Here is a 7,785-nt window from a genome sequence, read left to right as displayed (position 1 = left end):
TGCGGAATCATGTCCATGGTCCCAGGGCAGGTACGTTTAACAAAATGAGCAAGATTAAAACAACAACAACAACAACAAGAACAACAAAAAATGAGCAAGGATATAGGCAATCTCCAAGCGTCTATGGACGTTGTAAAAAAAAAAAAAATCTTAGACGAAGGTGCTACCTTGCCAAGACGTTAGTTACCCCAGTAAAGTTCTTTTAGGATCGGGGAAGGGTCTTTTGGCCTCATTTTCAACAAGTGGTCAACCGGGATAGTGCAGATAAAGGGGCAGCCCCAAAAGTTCTTAGAACCCGAGCACTCCCTTGTATTACATTCCCACTCTCCACCCAGCACAGCAGGGTGACAAGTTAGCCAGATTTACACACATGGCTGAGGATGCCACAGACAGGATAAGGAAAAGGACGGCCGCCCAACCTCAAAACGGAGTGGCCCAGAGATCCCTGCTCCCGGTTCTCCCCGCCATCCACCTCCACCCTCACCCTTACTACCTCTCACCAGCTCAGCCGCGGGTCTGGCGCTGTGCGCGCCCCCCCTCCACTCTGCGTATTAGTCCAAGCCAGGGTCAGGAGCCTGGTGGCGGCAAACAACACTGCAGAAAGCAAGCCAGGAGTCCAGTGAAGCTGGCTACAAAGAACACTGTCTTGTACATGGCTCTAGCGTCCTCGCAGTCCCTCAATGATATGGACCTGGGCGCGCAGCGGGAGCACTGGGAGACTTTCAGGAAGCGGCGGGGCCTCAGCTGCGAGGGCGCCGCCAAGTTCCTGCTGGACACCTTCGAGTACCCAGGCCTGGTGTATCACACCGGAGGCTGCCACTGCGGCGCGGTCCGCTTTGCCGTCTGGGCCCCAGCAGACCTGCGCGTGGTGGATTGCAGCTGCAGGCTGTGCAGGAAGAAGCAGCGCCGACACTTCCTGGTCCCGGCCTCGCGCTTCACTCTCCTGCTGGGCGCCGAGAGAGCATCGTCACCTATTGATCCCACGCGCACCCGGCGCTGCACAGCTTCTGCAGCAGGTGCGGGGTGCAGAGTTTCCACGCCTCTGTCTCTGACCCCGGCGTGTATGGCGTCGCCCCGCACTGCCTGGACAAGGGAACATTTTCCTAGAGGTAAAGCCCACAAACTCGTGAAGGCCCCCTTACGGTCCGAGCAGTACACGCTCAGCTTTAAGTAATTAAGCAAGTTGACTATGGTTTATGGCTCTAGAGGCATGTGCTCCAAGTAAGCAAATCGTGGTTGTTAAATCTGTTTTTCAGGGTGGTGGCTTGCCCTGCAACCTCAATTATCCTGTGGGTAATAAAAAACAACAACAACAACAACAAAAACCTTATTCAGTTTGTACAGGGTCTTCTTGTTATATGAAAGGTGGTGATGATTTCCAGCCTCACAATGGCACTGAAAACCAAAAGTCCTCTTTGTGGCCATTTTTGCAGTACGCTAAAATGAGTATAAGGCTCTGAATTAGAAATATTATGGCAAGGGCGCCTGGGTGGTTCAGCGGTTAAGCATCTGCCTTTGGCTCAGGTCGTGATCCTTGGGTCCTGCTGTCTATCCCTGAGTCAGGCTCCCTGCTTAGCCGGGAGCCTGCTTCTGCCCCTCCCCTGCTCCTGCGCAGGGGTGCTCTCTCTCTTTCTCTCTCTCTCCCTCAAATAAATGAATAAAATCCTTAAAAAAAGAAATATAATGGTAAATTTCAGAGAAACAGAAAAGATGAAAGTCTCAGAGCCAGAGCGGAATTAAGTAGGGTGTGCAGAGTGGGGGTTGGGGGATTGGTTAAGTGGGGATTTCATGAAAGGCTAGTGTTACTACTTAACTTTAAAGATCTTGTATGTATGTTATTTTGAGAAAACTAAAGACTAGGTGATGCATTTTATATAAAATAGCCTGTAGAAATTATATGTAAAGAAATACATAGAAATGGTAAATTTAATTTCAAGATTAAATAAATGTTTAAACATACAATTCCTTAAAGTTATTGCCTCCTTTTTTTAAATGTTTTTGTTTTATTTTCAGTTAGCTAACATACAGTGTTATAGGAGTTTCACGTGTACATTATAATGATTCAACAAGTCCAAACATCACTCTGTGCTCATCACAAGTGTATTCCTTAATCTCCAGCACCTAGTTAACTCATCCCCCTACCCACCTCCCCTCTGGTAACCATCAGTTTGTTCTCTATAGTTAAGATCCGCTTCTTGGTTTGCTCCCCTCCACCAGCTTCTTTCCCCTTTGCCTATTTGTTTTGTTTTGTGTCACAGGGTGAAGAAAGAACATTAAAGCATTAAGAAAATAGAACCAAAGGTCAGTCTTAAGGGAGGGTTCAATTTGAAAGGTTGCCAGAATTGTTTGTTTGTTTTTGTGAATGGGAAATGAAGGAGATTTTTTAAAAATTTTTAATTAAATTTTTAATTTTTTTAAATTCCAATGTAGTTAACACACAGTACTATATTAGTTTCAAATGTAAAATATAGTGATCCAACAGTTCCTACATTACTCAATGCTTATGAAGACAAGTGCACTCCTTAATCCAAATCACCTATTTAACACCCTCCCTCACTCCTCCTCTCTGGTAACCAACAGTTCTGTATAATTAAGAGTCTGTTTCTTGATTTCTCTCCCTCTCTCTCTCTCTGTTTCACTTTTATTTTATTCCTTTGCTTATTTGTTTTATTTCTTAAATTCCACATATGGGTGAAATTATATGGTATTTGTCCTTCTCTGACTTATTTTGCTAAGCATTATACTCTCTAGCTCAGTCCATAGCATTGCAAATGGCAAGATTTCATTATTTTTGCAGCTGAAGAATATTCCATTGTAAATATATACCACAACTCATTTATCCATGGACACATGGGTTGCTTTCATATCTTAGCTATGGTAAAGTAACACTTCTGTAAACATAGGGGTGTATGTGTTCCTTTGGATTAATGTTTTTGTATTCTTTGGTTGAATACCAGTAGTGCAATTGCTGAATCATAAGGTAGTTCTATTTTTAACTTTCTGAGGAAACTCCATACTGTTTTCCACGTTGGCTGCACCACTTTGCATTCCCACCAACAGTGCAAGAATATTCCTTCTTCTCCACATCCTTGCCAACACTGGCTGTTTTTTGTGTTGTTGATTTTAGCCATTCTGACAGGTGTGAGGTTGCCTCCCCCTTGTTCATGTTAATTGTAACTATTTGTAAATTACCACATGTTTTACTCTTGATCCCAGCAGGTTTGCACATTCCTTAACTTCAGTAGTAATTAGAAAATTACACTTGGCTAAATTTGGAATAAGCAACACAAGAGAGGAGATTTTATCCCTATTTCCCAAATGGAGAAAATCACTGCTCAAAAAATGAAGTACTTGTTTAAAGACATACACTAAGTAAGTGGTGGGTGTGGGACAATTGCCCAAGTCCATCTGAGTTTTCGATCTATGTTATCTGTAGTATCTCTCTCTCCCTTTCACATCTTTTAATACCCAACACTTTATCAGAAAATGATGTGATTCTTTTACTGGGTTTGGGAACCAAAGTTACTATTGAATGCACAAGGAAAGTTGTGCATTCAATAGTAAAATCATACCATTCTTTCAAGGGATCACAAATTCCTAAAACAATAAAAATGTTATTTAAAAGTTAGAAGAAAAGATAGAAATCTTCCAAATTTATTTAATGGAATCTAGCCCCTGATTCTGAAACCTGGAAGAAATAGTATTCTACACACATAGAGAAATATGGATCTATCTTACTTATTTATAATTTATTTATTTATAGATTAAATTTTTTATCAATGAAGTTTGAATAAAATTCAACAGTGTTTAAAAATCTACCATGCCTTGGTATTTTCCTAGTCATGAGAATATGGTATAGTATTAGGAATATTTCAACATTTTAATAATCCACTATATCCATTAGTCAAAAGAGAAAAATCATATGATCATCTTAAGTGCTGAACAAAGAATTCAATAAATTCAAACTGCAGTTTTTCTTAGTTCTTGTTTAGTTCTTAATCTGTCATCAGATGATGGAATTATGTAAAAATTCTCCACTACTACACATGTATAATTCCTTATCCAAGAGTCTCGGGACTAAATATTTCAGAATTCATATACCATACATTATATAAATCCACAGCAGGGTCTGGAGCAATACTACTAAATCTAATACAACAATATTTCTGAAGTGAAACATATAAATAATCACTCCAACATATATAAAGATTGCAACTAGCCTTATGTCAGTTTAGGTCAAATTTTATGGGCAAATGAATCAGGAAAATTAAGTTCAGTTTTCAAAGCATTTCAACTTTAAAATTGCCTATATGGGACTATGAGTCTAAAGCATATGTCAGTTCTTCTTGCCTTTTATAAGGTTTTTTCTTTTATGTTGGCTTTTATTTGTTGTTGAAGTAGAACATATAAAAAGAAGAGTGCACAAATTATAAGAGGCAACAACTTGATGACATTTTACAAAGTGAAAACATGGGGATACATGCACCCTGATATTTATAGTAGCATTATGAACAATAACCAAACTATGGAGAGAGCCCAAATGTCTATCAACTGATGAATGGATAAAGAAGATGTGGTACATATATACAATAGAATATTATTCAGCCATCAAAAAGATGAAATCTTGCATTTGCAACGATGTGGTTGGAGCTAGAATGTATTATGTTAGGTGAAGTGAGTCAGTCAGAGAAAGACAAATACTATATGATCTCACTCATATGTGGAATTTAAGAAAGAATACATTTGAACGTATGAGAAGAGGGAAATGGAAAAAAGGGAGAGAGGGAAACAAAGCACAAGAGACTCTTAATGATAGAGAACGAACTTGAGGGTTGATGAAGGGAAGTGGGTGGAGATGGACTAGTTGGGTGATGGGTATTAAGAAGGGCACTTGTTCAAATGAGCATTAGCTGTTGTACGTAAATGATGAATCACTGAATTCTACCCCAGAAACCAATATTGCATTTTATATTAACTACCTATTATTTTAAAAAAATGTGATGACATGAATCAAGAGTAAGAAACCTATATTAAGCCGCAGAGACCTATATTATTCCCCCACCTAGTCATTACATTTGACTTAACCGCTATTCTGACTTATGTCACTATTTATTCATTTTGCCTGTTTTTTAAACTTTATACAAACGGAATTATCGTGTACCTTTTTAATGATTGGTTTGCTTCACTTAATACTCTGATTTGGGGCTCTGTTTATATATATATTTGCTGTATATGGGGTTATTTGCTTGTTTCATGTCTGTGTGGTATTCCCTATTATGAGTATACCACACTGTATTTATTCACTCAGCTGTTAATACGTGTTTGGATTGTTTCCAGTTCCTGACTACCATCAATAATGATGTCATGAACATTTTTATTCATGTGTTTTGGAGAACATTTGCACTCCTGTTTGATATATACATGGATTGTGTAATAGCCAGAATCTGTGGTGATGACCGGTGACCCTTGTCTTTTCCCAGTCTCCTCCTATTGGATGTGGATGGAACTTGTGGACATGATATCACTCCCATGATGATGTGAAATTATATAGCAAAAGGGATTTTGCAGATGTAATTAAGGGCACAGATCAGTTGACCTTAAGATCAGGAGATTGGTCAGGGTGGGCCAGACCTAATCAGGGGACTACTTAGAAGGGCCTGGGAGGCACGAGAGAGTATTTTGGGGGGACCACATGGTGAGGAACTGAAGGCAGCCTCTAGGAGACAAGTGCTGTCCCCAGCTGACAGTCAACAAGAGAAAGAGTCCTCAGTCCTCCAGCACCCTGGAATGGACTCTGGCTGACAACATGGATGTGTTTGAAAGGGACTCTTCCCAAAAGCCTCCAGAAAGGGACAGAACAAGTCCACTGCCGTCTCACCCTGTGAGACCTGAGCGGGAAAGCCAGTCACACTGGGCATAGGTTTTTGACCTGCACAACTGTGAGCCAATAAATGGGGTTGTTTCAAGCTGTTAGGAGCGTGGTCATTTATTCCACACCAACAGAAAGCTAATACATATTTTGATACCTGAATGTGGGATGCCGCCACTGCAAACAGCTAAAGATGTAAGTGTGACTTTGGGGGAGTGGGTGAGGGTGCGGTAGTGGGAGAGGGCTGGAGGAATTTTGAGGTGCACACTAGAGAAAGCCCAAGTGGCCTTAGAGAAAGCCCTGTTGGGCACCTGGGTGGCTCAGTCTGTTAAGGGTCTGAGTTTGCTCAGCTCATGATCTTGGGGTCCTCCCATGGGGTCTGGTAGCTGGCTCCCTGCTCAGTGGGGAGTCTGCTTCTCCCTCTGCCCCTCCCCCCACTCATGTGTAATTTCTCTTTCTCTCTTTCCCCTGCCAACACAAATAAACAAATAAAATCTTAAGAAAAGAAGAGAAAAAGCCCTGATTGCCTCTGACAGACCTTTAGTAGAAAACTGCTGAATTTCCAAACAGCGCTGGGACTCTTGACTCCTTGTTACTTTCCGTTCCCGTTCCCCCACCCCCAAATTAAATCAGAATGTTATAGGTGTTATCCTATGCCTGTCCCAACATTGTATATTGGCGTAAGATAGTCTATCACTTTAGTGTCACTGGTGCCAGTTGGAAAGGGATTGTGCCCTGGGAGTTGTACTGCATGGATTTTACCCAGAAACCTCATCCATGCCTACTTTCAGAGGACTGGGATGAGATTCTGGACAGATGAGGTGATGAGCTTTCAGTGAGCATTTGGAATTGAGCTGATGCCATACAACTAGGAGAAATTTGGAGACTGTGGAATGGAGTGAATGAATTTTATATATGGGACAGACTGGATCCCTGGGGGCCAGAGGGTAGACTGTGGTTGGCAGAATTCTAGGATGATTGCTAATGACCTTCCTTCCGCCTTGTGTAATACCCCCCTGTTAAGTGTGAGTGTGCATTTCCAGAGGGACTCTTCTGTGTGTGGATGTTCAGAGGATCAATGTGGCAAGGAACTGTGAGAAATCTCTGGGAGATAGAAGTGGAACTAAATTCTGCCAATGCCTTGAATGAGCTGGGAAATGTATTACTCCAAAGAGCCCCCAGAAAGAAACACAAGCTGGCTGTCTTAAATCAGCTTGGGCTGCTATAACAAAATACCATACACTGGAGGGCTTAAATAAGAAGCATTTATTTCTCATGGTTCTAGAGGCTGGCGAGTCCAAAATTAAGGTGTTGGCAATTTTATGTCTGATGAAGGTCCACTTCTTGGTTTGCAGATGGCCACCTTCTTGCTGTACCCTCACAGGCTCTGTTCTTTTCATCCCCTTATAAGGGCACCAGTCCCATCATGGGGCCACTCCTTCATTATCTCATCCAAACCCATTTCCCTTCCGAAGGCTCCTCCAAATACCATCACAATTGGGAATAGGGTTTCAACTTTGCAGATTTTAGGGGGACACAAACATTTAGTCTGTAGAATTGGACAACTAATTTCTCAGGCTGATTTCACCATGTGAGGCCCTGAGCAGAGAACCCACCCACACCATGCATGAACTTCTGAAATTACAGCACTGTGAGCTAAAGATGGACATTATTTTAAGCCACTACATTTGTGGTAATTTAGTATGCAGAAATAGAAAACTAATACAGATGGAGTTGCTGGGTTCCAGAAAATGCAAAAATTCAGCTTTCAAACTGCCAAGCAGTCTTCCCCACAGTAGTACCAATTGACACTCCCACTAGCAGTTAGAATTTCAGTTTCTCTCTATTTTCTCCAACTCTTGATATTGATAGAGATTTGGGGTATTCTGGAAGATGTTTACAGATATTTCATAATT

The 7,785-nt window shown here is 41.4% G+C and overlaps 1 pseudogene; it reads left to right on the top strand.

Annotated features, from left to right (window-relative positions):
- Positions 1-370: 370 nt before the first annotated feature.
- On the top strand, positions 371-1,107 carry LOC122896646 (annotated as a pseudogene).
- The last annotated feature ends 6,678 nt before the right edge of the window (positions 1,108-7,785 follow it).

The sequence above is a fragment of the Neovison vison genome, chromosome X (assembly GCF_020171115.1).
Source record: "Neovison vison isolate M4711 chromosome X, ASM_NN_V1, whole genome shotgun sequence".
NCBI classification, from domain to species: domain Eukaryota; kingdom Metazoa; phylum Chordata; class Mammalia; order Carnivora; family Mustelidae; genus Neogale; species Neogale vison.
Note: the sequence above shows the minus strand (reverse complement) of the source record. Positions and strands in the feature narration are given on the sequence as shown.